General features: G+C 40.4%; 1 long non-coding RNA gene across 1 annotated transcript; it reads left to right on the forward strand.

Moving 5' to 3' along the window:
• The first annotated feature begins 992 nt into the window (after positions 1–992).
• On the forward strand, positions 993–4,904 carry LOC103650385 (uncharacterized). Its single transcript, XR_002268377.2, has 4 exons — positions 993–1,435; positions 3,311–3,708; positions 4,239–4,581; positions 4,666–4,904. It is a non-coding gene; the product is annotated as an uncharacterized lncRNA (long non-coding RNA).
• Positions 4,905–12,990: the final 8,086 nt, after the last annotated feature.

Consider the following 12,990-nt stretch of genomic DNA (forward strand, 5'->3'; position numbering starts at 1 on the left):
TTTTGAGGCATTAAGTTTATAAAAAGTGTCTTTTATTTTAGTTACAATATTAGACACTTCTGTATATGAAACCATCTCAAATAAAGATATTATTAGAGTCATCTAGACTATACAAATTGTCTTAGATGTTAGTGAGTATACTAGAAACTTGTAAACATAAAACCGTCTCATATGATATTTCTGATAAGACATATTGTGAAAAAACGTAGTCAATAGTAAATTCTGATTAGATTGAACTAAACATTTTTTGGAATTTAAAATGAACTAGTTAGATGACTGTATGTTCGTACAGTTTCTATATATCATATAGGTAAAAAATCTTGCTTAAATAAGAAACTACTTCAAATACAATTATACGTTTGAAATATGATTATTTTTTATTTCCTCATTAACAGTATATTCATAGTTATAATATCGTCTCTTTGTACGACATATGCAACCTGATAAGCGGTGATTATTTAAAATTCATCACTCGCGCAAAGATGAATTTAGAAACTTAGTTCAGTCCCCCGACTTTGTCCGAAACGAGATTTATTAGAAATCGACGACTAAAATTTTAGGTGTAAAATATTTTAGTCCCCTCTCGTCAATCGGGACATTACGTCCGAGGATTTATAATTGAGATTTGATTCTGCAATAAATTATCTATGACAGAGCGATCAGGTGTTCGAGTGGTAGATGAAAATATCTGATTTTAAATTGTGTTAGACTCAGTTTATACTAGTATAACAGATATCGTTTTGGTTTATCTTGTTTGTATCTCGTTCTAAACTCGAATTCTAGAACACTATCGTATATACCTTTGACTACCAGCAAAATCAGTCTCAAATATTATGGCTGATGTGATTTTGTTCGATTCATTTGCATCTCGTTTTAGTCTAAATCTTAGCACACAGATGTATACATATTTTTACATCAAAAGAAATATCTTCTCAGATTTTTTTTTCAGCCGTTCCTATCCTACGTCGCCCCTCATCCCTGATTTTTTTTCAGACACCGCACAACGCTTTCATCCCTTATCTCCTCCGCTGATTTTCCTGGAGCCGCCGTTCTTCTCCCAGCGGTGCGCGCCTGCTCCCTCCAGCTCGCGCCCGTGGCTCCCTGTGCTCGCTGGTGCTTGTCCATGGCTCCTCCTCGCCTCTGCTCTAGCCCCTTCTCTACGCCGTCGTTGAGCTCGCTCCTGCCCTCTGCCTGGTGGACACGCTCGCCCTAGCCCCCAGCGTCGACCGCCCCTGCTCCCTTCTGCAGCCTCAACTCCCTCACGGCTGCTCCCATGACCTTTCCCATCCATGGCCATCACCCATCTGAAGTCGTGGAGCACGCCATGGCCTCCAATGTCGTCAGTCTCCGGAGCGCCGCGTGGCCGCTCCTCTACCATTTCCTGGTAGATTGGACCGGAACAGACTAACGGAGCGGAGTTCTGCTATTAATCATTGTGAGTTCATCCCCACCCCAATCCATCTGTCCATGGTCTGTATGAGCTCATCTTCCTCAACGTATGGGGTCAATCTGACAGAGCAAATCGAAAATGTTTTTGACCAATTGATCAGCAAAATTGAACAGGCGGATCCAGATTTTGATCCGCGATTTTTTTGAAACAATTGAATGTGTTAGGCCGCTATGAACCAATCAAGCGGAAGGTATATTTCACTGAGAGATACATTGAATATTATGGAATTTCTTGTCACTGTAAGCCTTCTCTTGGTTCATCAGTTGTTTGTGGCAGAGACTGCTGTTGTAGCATGCTTTTCTCTTGCTGTTCATCACAATGTGAATGTGATATTACGAGCACCAATAAATCATTCCAGCACAGACCTCTTACGAAAACCAAATTGGTTAATCCAAATAGAGGAGGGCTCAGTATGGTTAAAGAGATCTAAGAATTTTGGGGACACTTCGGGTCTTGCTACGAATGTAAGCAAGTGCAGTATGGCACTAATTCATTGTGATGATTAGAACATTGAGACTGCCCGAGAGTTATGTAAACAGTTTAGTAAAGTAAATCATGTTTTCCTTTGAAGTGTTATATATAAAAGTTGTAGCTAATCTATTTATCTTGCTTGTGTAAAAAATCCATGATCATAGGTTTAATAGGTTAGGAGTTATGATTTTTTTCAAGTCCAGTTTCCGAATCTGTCCAAATTCTATACAGGTTTCGAAAATTGGATTGTTTGACTAAATTAAACCGAGAATAAGCTCTTAGTAATTATAAAGAAGTTGTAGTACTTTTCTTAGGCTTTCCAAAAAGTCTTGGATCACCCCTTTTGGTGGTCTAGAAGTCAAGTTATGGCTGTTTGAAATATAAAGTCTGAATCTGTCCAAATCTGGACAGAAGAGACTGTTTGTGTTAACTGACCTTGCTACACATTGAATTAACATGAGATGTTTATAAATTAATTGTAGACAATTCTACTAGCTTTCTAAAAAATCTAGGATCACCTGATTTGGATGTCTGAAACTCCAGTTATAGAATTTTAAAGTGAGTGGCCGAATTCTGTCCAAATCTGGACAGAAATTGTGTTTAGTACAGTTTGACCTTTCTAAAGGTCGAATCTTGTTATGATGATAATACAAAAGTTATAGAGGACTTTATAAGCTTTCCAAAAAGTCCTAGTTTACTATTTTTGGATGCATATCTTGTGAGTTATGAGCTAAACACATAACTGTTGTGCTGCTGTCCAAAATCAGCAAGTATTAAGTTGATTTCTCGAGTCATTCTTGTTTGGCTAGGTAGGATTAGTGAATTCTTGATTCTTGATTGTTGAAGACTTGTTGTATATAATGGCTATGGTAATCCATGCTTGTTGATCGATAAATGTTGAAGTTGGATATTGATCGTTTAGATTATTAGTAGTGAATGGCATTGTTTGGTCTGCTTCAGTTAAAATCTGAATTTTACTTAATGGACGTGTTCATTAGTGTTGTAAGCCTTATAGTTTAAAGTGTAGTCTTGTAAAAGTCTATGATCCTAAATAATAATATTCTACCTACTGGACCATAGAAGCGTTTCTATCTATGCTCCAAGTAGGTGTTTGATAATGGCGAGTCCTAATATTGTCAGTCTTTATTATTATGCTTTGGTTAGGAAGAGCATAGGATATGTGAATAAGCGTATTATCTCGTAAAGTTTGAATTAGCCCGAATAGGTTGGAGAAATGTAATTACTATGTTTAGTGATATATCGATACCTAGTGTTTACTTGCGAATGTTTCAATGTCATGACATTAGAAGTTTAATTTATTATCGTGTGATTTTGTTTAGCCTTATGTTATTCATCTTTATAATCATTCATATGCATCTGGCATATCAGATAGGTACGCTAGATGATTATGCGATATGAAGGGCATGAACCAGACTGAACCACAAGATGGATGATCTGACCCAGTGCCAGGATGAGAGATGCTCACCGAGTGGTCGTCGTTTGACAACACCAACTTAGTGTTATTCGAGGCAACTCTTTCACATGGATTTTTAAAATCTGTACTGTTTAAAGAACCAGAAATGGATTTGCTTGTTTCTAATTCATTTTGCTTGTTGGATGTTGATATGCACATGCATTTTCATGTAAATTCATTCCTTCTACTTTACATCCCTTTTTTATTTCCTTGCAGCCATTGTCTCATATAGATAACCTTCTGCAGTCAGCTTATGATCAAGGGGACAAATAAGATCATGCCAACTCTACTCCATGTACTGCTGGTGTCACAGGTTTGCCCACTAATCTTGATTGCATTTTGCTTCACTTATCTATGGATTTATGGTTCTGCACTACAATTCTAAAACCTGTTTTTGAGTTGGATCGTTTAGCTGTATTCCCCAAGAGCTTTTTACTTAAGTATCTGGGACATGAGAGAACATAGTTTTGTTCACAATAATGCAACCATTACATCTTTTTTATCACAGCCTTGTTATAGCAGAATATGGCTAAACGAGTGAACAATAATATACTTCATTTGATGCTTTGTTAACTGTTATAGCAGTATGCAATACATATAGATATAGCATACTCATAATTGGAGTAGCAAACCATCTTACTTATTGTTTAGAATGAGAAAACTATAGACAACAGAACATTTTGTCTACAACATGACAATGTGCTCGTGGCTGTGCTCCTTTTTTGTGCTTTTAGTTGAAATCTGATGCTACTTAAATCTAACTAATTTCTCAGCAGACAACTTGCCTTCTATTGCACTATTTTCTAAGCACATAATTGTATGTCTCTGCCTTTCTGTTTCTAGGTCCATAATGCTTTGTTCAACCTTTGCAAAATTAATAAAAGAAGATAGGAACAAGCAGCTGAAAATGGAATCATCCCTCACTTGATGAAATTTGTCATGTCAGACTCACCTCTGCGACAGTATGCCCTGCCTTTGCTATGTACTTAAATCTGCTGGAGGATGATGCATGGGCATGCACGACATTAGATTCTATTGTTGTTTGTTTGGCTCACGATAATGATCACAGAAAAGTGGAACAAGCACTGTTGAAAAAAGAGGCCATTCAGAATTTAGTGAAGTTCTTCCAAGATTGCCCAGAACAGTTTTTTGGCCATATATTGGATGCTTTCTTGAAGATAATAACGTAAGAGTACAAGGCATATTTTCTGATTAGTTGCAATCATGCTACAGATTACTGATCGGTACATTGTATGCATGTTTTCGGCAGGAAATCTTCTAGGCTAAATACAGCAATGGCTACCAATGGTTTAGCAACATTGCTCATTGCAAGACTTGACCATTCAAATTTGGTGGTCGCAAAAGTGTGGAGACTTAAATTCATATAATGTTAGGCTTAACATTAGTGCAAACAGTTGTATTTTAGTTTAGATTTAGAGTACACTTATGTATGCGTTGTTTGACAATGCTTATTTATGATATATTGAATGATACTTATTTATATTATATTAATTATAATGTTGTTCAATATATGTGTATGTATATTTCTCTTTCAAATTATTATAACGTGATGACCGGAAAAATTGATTATAAATTGAAGAATGTACTGCCATGTAAGTCATTTCGTTTAAATCTTAATAAGACGGTCACCAAAATGTCTAATATCAGTCTCCTAAATAAGACAGTTTCTAAAACGTCCATTATTAGTCACCTAAATAAGATGATTTTCCTATTGTAATCGTCTATTATTGTAGGATTTTCGAGACAGTTTGATAAATACTTTATGACTTATAATGTTTGTATTCTCTACGGTTCTTTATAAGCAGTGTCTTAAACAAAAACATAATTCAAGACAGTTTATCAGACAAAATGACTTAAACAAATACCTTTTTCAGACGGTTATAAATTTAAAAAATGTCTTAAAATAAAATCTTTTAAGACGGTTTCCAACCATCTTATATGTGGAGACATCTTTTGCGACTCCATCAAATTTAGACACTTCATAAGCGTCTTAATAACTAAAAATTAACCGTCTCATATAACATGATCTGTAGTAGTGTAGGGCACCAATTTTGGTTTAAAACATGTGTTATAGGAGTAGGGTCTACTCCATTTCACCAGGATTAACTAACATATTTGAGTGGCTCAGAATAGGTTAATTCATATTAGATTAGAGGGGATCTAGATTAGATTGGCATGACCAGTTTAGATTAGATAAGATCTAATTAATATGGATTAGATCGTGATTATTGCTCTAGGATGATTAAAGCAAAGTGGTTAGGATAAGATGAACCTTTCAAGATAAGATGAATCTTTTAAGATAAGATGGATCTATTAAGCTAGATATTTTTTTAATGGGGGATAATCTAGGTTGGCTAGCTGTCTTATAACACATTTTTTATGCCTATATGTACATGCAGGTGCAATTAAAGACATTACTACCCAACTCATCACACTCAATCAAAGAATCGAATCAAGAAGTTATCATAAGAACAAACACTCAAGCATACAAATATTTACAAAAATAGTTTTGATTTTGTTCCTAAGACTGAGTCTCCTATTCCTAAAAGTTGCTTTAGGTACAGGATTTCAAAGTTTGAAATCCACTTTTGACTTTAGAAGTGAAAAGGTAAGAATAATCAGAGTGAAGCAGCAATAGATGAGAAAAGATTAAGAAAAGTTTAGAAAGAATCAAAGTAGCAAAGGTAAGTACATAATGGTTGTCCAGTTCTATCTAGGTTTCATCCTACAGTCAACATTCCTCTGATACCACTTCTGTCACACCTGGGTTTCAGGGGCACTGAAACCCGGGCGTGTGATAATCTCCAAGTGTGCTAGGACTAAGTCTCACACATATGATGACTCATGGTACAAAAACGAATGTCACATCTTTAATATATAACGGAGTTCTATACAAAATAGTTAAATAATTAGATCATATGAAGACAACGATCCAGCAACCCAATGTTGACTGAGAGACAACGACCTAGACCACTCACGAGCTCATCAGGGCATCCTTCATGCGCCTCATCCTATGGTACCTATTCTTGACCTGGGGGATGCGAGTACAGCAATGGCGAGCTCACATATGTTCATCGCTCAACAAGTTGTTGGGAATAATGTGTATGAACTCACCAAAGGTGGGAGCCCATGTGAAGTGTAAGGCTTACCAAAGAGGATGGTTGAAGCTGAGCATTGCTTTTAAAGTTGGTCAAAATTTTATTAGCAGTCACTAGGTATAAGTAGATACCAACCCAATTAATTAAGAGATCAATATTATAATAACAACACTGACAATGCAATGCAAATGACAAATTGAGTTTAATTCCATAAGTTAATCATGTGAGGGTCCGAGTTGCTCATGACCATGAGCACGGCTAATATACCAGTTTTACACTCTGTAGAGGTTGCGCATCTTTACCCACAAGTCGTGTTACCCATTTGCCACGGAGTTGATAAGACCCCATACACCTCTACCAAGGAAGTGAGGAAGGGTACAACTACGAGACCTTTACAAATTTCCACTAGCTTCAGAAAACCCGCTATAGTTTCTAGGAAGCACAGTATATGGATCCCACGTCTCAAAAGCCATCGCAGCAAAATCAGCCCGAGAACCTCCCTATACCGACCACTCCCCTACTGTCCTTGCCCCTTTCGGGTAAGGTAGTCCTCCACTAGCTTTCCTAATTAGTCAGCCAAGGGCGTCCCATACCACCCATGTGGTAGCACTATTTTCCTGGGTGGTTCTCCATGTTCCAGTTAACAATATGATCTTATCATGAACAATAATTAAACAACATGTTGGGGGTCTTCTTCTCCGCCGAAGGTCCTCAAGACAAAAACACCTTCGGCAAAATGACACAGAAGTCTTCCCTTCCTCTGTCGAAGATTATCAAGACGAAGACCTTGCGTAGAAGCAACATTGCCAATTGCCGAAGCTACCATCAGCTTCGCTTCAAGTCAAGCAGGAGAAGAAAAGACTAGATGGACCTTAGTAATCTAGCTTGTCTGTAGATAAATGTTGAGGGTCATGAATGTAATTTCACCCAGGCTGCGTCCCGTGCCTATAAATAGATGAATAGTAACACCGTACTGTTCATGCTGAATTGTAATCACTCTCTCGTCTCTTCTCTGTAGGGCAAGCCGAAGGTATTAATGTAATATGAATTATGTCGATATCCATACATGTTTTATAGAATGCAAATATGAATGAATTAACGAGATGCAGTTACTATCTTTGTCCCTTTGCATTCCTGTTTACACATTAAATGATGAAGGTATGTCCTTCATGACCTTCGTCTGATGAGCATTATATTCACGGGGAGATAATGCTTTGGAAGACAAAGGTCCCTAATGATTAACAATTGTGTTACCTTGTTCTTGATTCACAACATTTGAGAACGAGTGACCAACATTGGTGCCCACCTCCGGTGAACTCACTTCTAGGAGCTCAAGCCACGGCACCTTCGGCTACAAAGCTGGTGCTCCTAATCACGGGCGGTTCAAGTTCTAAGCCAGCTAACAAGAAGCAGAAAAAGAGGCACAAAGAAGGGTACAACATGTTGGAGTACAAGGACCCTTCATCAAATCCAAATGGTCACACATTCCAATCACCTTCTCTCAGGAGGACCTTCAGCTCAAGGACTACCCCCATAATGATGCAATGGTCATATCTTGTGTTATCAAAGGGTTTCTAGTTCACAATGTCCTTGTAGATATAGGCAGCGCAGCAGATATCATCTTCGCAAAAGCCTTCAGGTAGATGCAAGAGCAAGATGATAAGATACATGATGCAACACATCCCCTCTGTGGCTTCGGAGGAAGGCAAATAGTGGCACTTGGCAAGATAACAATGTCGATTACCTTCGGCTATGTTCACAATACAAGGATAGAGAAAGTTGTCTTTGATATTGTTGATATGGAGTATCCTTACAATGCAATCATTGGGCGAGGAACATTGAACGCCTTCGAAGCAATACTTCATCTAGCATCTGTATGCATGAAGATACCATTAGACCAAGGCCCCATAGTTGTGCATGGGAGTCAAGAGGCTACTAGAAGGGCCGAAGGGAACTGGACAGATTCAAAAGCCATTCATAATATAGATGAAGCTAAAGCCCATCAACAATATAAGCACAAAAGAGATAAAGCTACCTCAGCAGATCAACCGAAGCCCATGCTTTTATGCGAAGATATAGCTGAGCAGAAGGTATTGCTGGGATCTCAATTGTCTGATGAACAAGAAAGAACTCTGTTGAGGTTTCTATTCAACAACAAGGATGTCTTTGCTTGGTCAGCCAATGATCTGTGTGGTGTTAATAGGGATGTTATCGAATACTCACTTAATGTAGATCTGTCTATCAGGCCAAGAAAGCAGAAGCTTCGAAAAATGTTCGATGATAAAGCTGAAGGTGCATAGAATGAAGTCAAAAGGCTTCTGAGTGCCGATGTAATCAGAGAAGTAACATACCCAAAGTGGCTGGCCAATACTGTGATGGTGAAGAAAGCTAATGGAAAATGGAGAATGTGCATTGATTTTACATATCTCAATAAGGCATGTCTGAAGGATGAATTCCCATTGCCAAGAATAGATTCTCTTGTGGATGTAGCAGCTACTTCAGAGCTCATGATCTTATTGGATTGTTATTCAGGCTATCATCAAATCTGGATGAAGAAAGAAGACGAGCCTAAGAGAAGCTTCATAACCCCTAGTGGGACCTACTGCTACCTTCGGATGCGTGTGGGGCTCTAGAATGTTGGAGGAAGCTTCAGCAGAATGACTGCTAAAGTCCTTGCTCACAAATTGGCAGGAATGTCGTAACATATGTTGATGATATCATAGTCAAAAGTACTTAGCAAGAAAATCACATAGTTGATCTACAAGAAACATTCGCCAATTTTAGAAAGGCAGGTCTCAAGCTCAACATAGAAAAATGTGTTTTCGGGGTGAAGGGAAGTTTCTTGGGTGTCTCGTGTCAACAAAGGTAATTGAGGCAAACCCAAGCAAGATAGAAGCAATACTTCGGATGGAGCCACCAAAGTCAAGAAAAGGCGCCTAAAGGCTGACAGGAAGACTGACTTCATTAAACATATTTATTTCAAGATCGGCAGAAAGGAACTTGCCATTCTTTGTAGTTTTGAAGTGAGCCGAAGTCTTCTAGTGGGGGCCAATTCAGCAAAAAACTTTTGAAGAGCTGAAGCAATACTTAATAGTGCTGACAACTTTAACCCCACCTCCGTCAAAAGTCCCATTGCTACTATATGTAGCTGCTTCTCACACTGCAATTAGCGCAGCGTTGGTGCAAGAAAAGCAAGATGGCCAAGCGAAGAAGCAAGTGTCAGTATACTTTGTCTCTGAAGTCCTTAGTCCTTCAAAGAAAAATTAAACAGAGTTGGAGAAGGTACTATAAGCTATATTGATGGCTTCCAGAAAGCTTCGACACTATTTCCAGTCATACCATATCATAGTACCTTCTTCTCAGCCTCTCAAGGATATAATAACGAACAGAGAAGCCACAGGAAGAGTTGGCAAATGGGCTACAGAATTGAATGAATTCACCATAGATTATGTTCATAGATCTTCAATCCAATCTCAGGCATTAGCACACTTCATTGTCGACTTGACGCTAGGGGCTCAGGACGAAGAAAGAATAAAAGAAGATGAAGCTTGGATAGTGCTTTGTGACGTGTCATGGGGAACCTTCGGCGCAGGAGCAGCTGCCATTCTAGTTTCACCATCTAAGATCAGAACTTGCTACGCAGCAAGACTGGAGTTCAGCTGCACAAATAACATTGCAGAGTACTGAAAGGGAAATGTGCCTTTGGGCAATTTCAATAATATTTTGGTGATTAAGTGCCCAACTCAGTTAATTAAGTTCTTATATGCCAAGTAAAGTGAGAAGTGCAAATCAAAGAAAAAAGTATGTTTCTAGACTTAGTACATTGTTTTGAGTACTAATGTGTTTTGTCTAAGTGCTAGAAACAGTGAGAAAAGAATTGGAAAACGAGTTGGCTATGTGCAGCAAACTCCAGCTCGGCTTGGCACACCGGACTGTCAGGTGGTGCACCGGATAGTGTCCGGTGCGCCACGCTGGTCCACGTGAACTCGCCGCTCTCGGGACTCGACGGCGGCGTACGGCTAAAAATCACCAGACCGTCCGGTGGTGCACCGGACTGTCCGATGAGTCATCCGCGGCGAACTCGTCGCCCTCGGGAAAAGCAAAGGGGCGACGTGGCTATAATTCACCGGACTGTCTGGTGGTGCACCGGACTGTCCGGTGAGCCAACGGTCGCCTGCGCCAACGGTCGGTCGCGCAATCTTCGCGTGACACGTGGTCGCGCCAACGGTGGGTTGGGCACACCGGACAGTGTCTGGTGCGCCAATGGACCCCGAGGACCAACAGTCGGATGTGCCAGATTTGGAAGGCGATCGCGCACCAGACAGCTACAGGGACTGTCCGGTGGTGCACCGGACTGTCCGGTGCACCACCCGACAGAAGGCAAGTTTAGCCTTCCAAGTTGGCCTCCAACGGCTCCTAGCTGCCTTGGGGCTATAAAAGAGACTCCTAGGCGCATGGAGGAGTCACCTAAGCATTCACTAAGCATTCTAAGACTCCCACACTCCGCGTCCGTGCAATTGATCGACTGTGTTAGTGATTTGAGCTTCGTTTGAGTCGTAAACTCACTGTGCTACGTTTTGAGCTGAAGTCTTGGCTTGTGTGTGTGTGTGCTGTGGATTTGTGTCTTGTGTGTGTTGCTCTTCTCAACCTTACTCCGGGCTTTCTTTGTGATCTCTATTATAAGGGCGAGAGACTCCAATTTGTGGAGATTCCTCGCAAACGGGAACAATACTCCTAGAAAAATCGTGGTATTCAAGTTGATCATCAGATCACTTGAAAGGGGTTGAGTGCAACCCTCGTCCATTGGGACGCCACAACGTGGAAGTAGGCAAGTGTTACTTGGCCGAACCACGGGATAAAAATCGTGTGTCTCTTGCTTTACTTTCTCTGTGATTGTTTTGTTCACAAGAACTCGCCTCAAAGCTACTTAGTCGCACTAACTCTTTCAAAACTAAGTTTTGTGGCTATTTAGTATTTGACTTTACAGGATCACCTATTCACCCCCCCTCTAGGTGCTCTCAATTGGTATCAGAGCCATACTCTTCACTTAAGGGACTAACCACCCGAAGAGATGGATCCTAAGGGCAAGGGGATGGTGATTAACGACAAGGAGAAGGAGTCCCTCCTCAATGAGGCAAGAGACGACAAGCCTACTGACTCGGGCTCAAATCACAAGAAGAGGGACGAGAAGAAGAAGAAGCGCATCAAGAAAATCATCTACTACGACAGCGATGCCTCTTCATCTTCACCAAGAGACGACGATGACGACGACTCTTCATCGAAGAAGAAAATGGTTAATCAGAACTACTCTTTTGACTATTCTCGTATGCCATACAATACAAATGCGCATTTACTATCAATTCCTCTTGGAAAACCTACTCACTTTGATGGAGAAGACTATTCATTTTGGAGTCATAAAATGCGTAGTCATCTATTTTCACTCCATCCTAGTATTTGGGAAATCGTAGAGAATGGGATGCATTTTGATAGCACTGATAACCCTGTATTCATTAATGAACAAATTCATAAGAATGCCCAAGCTACTACTGTCTTGTTAGCTTCGCTTTGCAGGGATGAATACAATAAAGTAAGTGGCTTGGACAACGCCAAGCAAATTTGGGACACCCTCAAGATATCACATGAAGGAAACAATGCTACAATGATCACCAAAATAGAACTGGTGGAAGGCGAGCTAGAGAGATTCGCCATGATCAGTGGAGAAGAGCCAACACTACAACAGGCTCAAGACTTTGGTCAACAAGATTAGAAGCTACGGAAGCACAAGATGGACGGACCATGATGTCGTCCGACTCATGCTCAGGTCATTTATAGTTATTGACCCCCATCTTGTGAATCTTATCCGTGAAAACCCCAGGTACACAAAGATGACGCCCGAGGAGATACTCAAAAAATTCGTGAGCGGGCGCACGATGGTAAAGGAGGCACGATATGTGGATGACGCCTTGAACGGTCCAATACCTATCTACGAGCCACAGCCCGTTGCTCTCAAAGCAACGAGTAGCAAGGAGGCGCTACCAAGTAGGGTAGCTCAAGTGGAGGCTGTCAGACTTAATGAAGATGAGATGACGCTTATCATCAAGCGCTTCAAGACCGCACTCAAAGGACGCAAGGAGTACCCCAACAGGAATAAAACAAGGGGAAAACGCTCCTGCTTCAAATGCGGTAAGACTGGTCACTTTATTGCAAACTGTCCTGATAATGACAGTGACCATAGACAAGAAAAGAGCGGGAAGAAGGAGAAAAAGAAGAACTACAGGAAGGCAAAGAGCGAGGCACACCTTGGATAGGAATGGGACTCGGACTGCTCCTCTTCTAACTCCAATGACGAAGGACTCACTGCTTCGGCCTTCAAGAAATCCTCACTCTTCCCCAACGAACGCCATACATGTCTTATGGCCAAGAAGAGAAAGGTATGTGTTCGGGACACACCCAAGTACACTTCATCTAGTGATGAA

The sequence above is a fragment of the Zea mays genome, chromosome 3 (assembly GCF_902167145.1).
Source record: "Zea mays cultivar B73 chromosome 3, Zm-B73-REFERENCE-NAM-5.0, whole genome shotgun sequence".
Lineage (NCBI taxonomy): Eukaryota > Viridiplantae > Streptophyta > Magnoliopsida > Poales > Poaceae > Zea > Zea mays.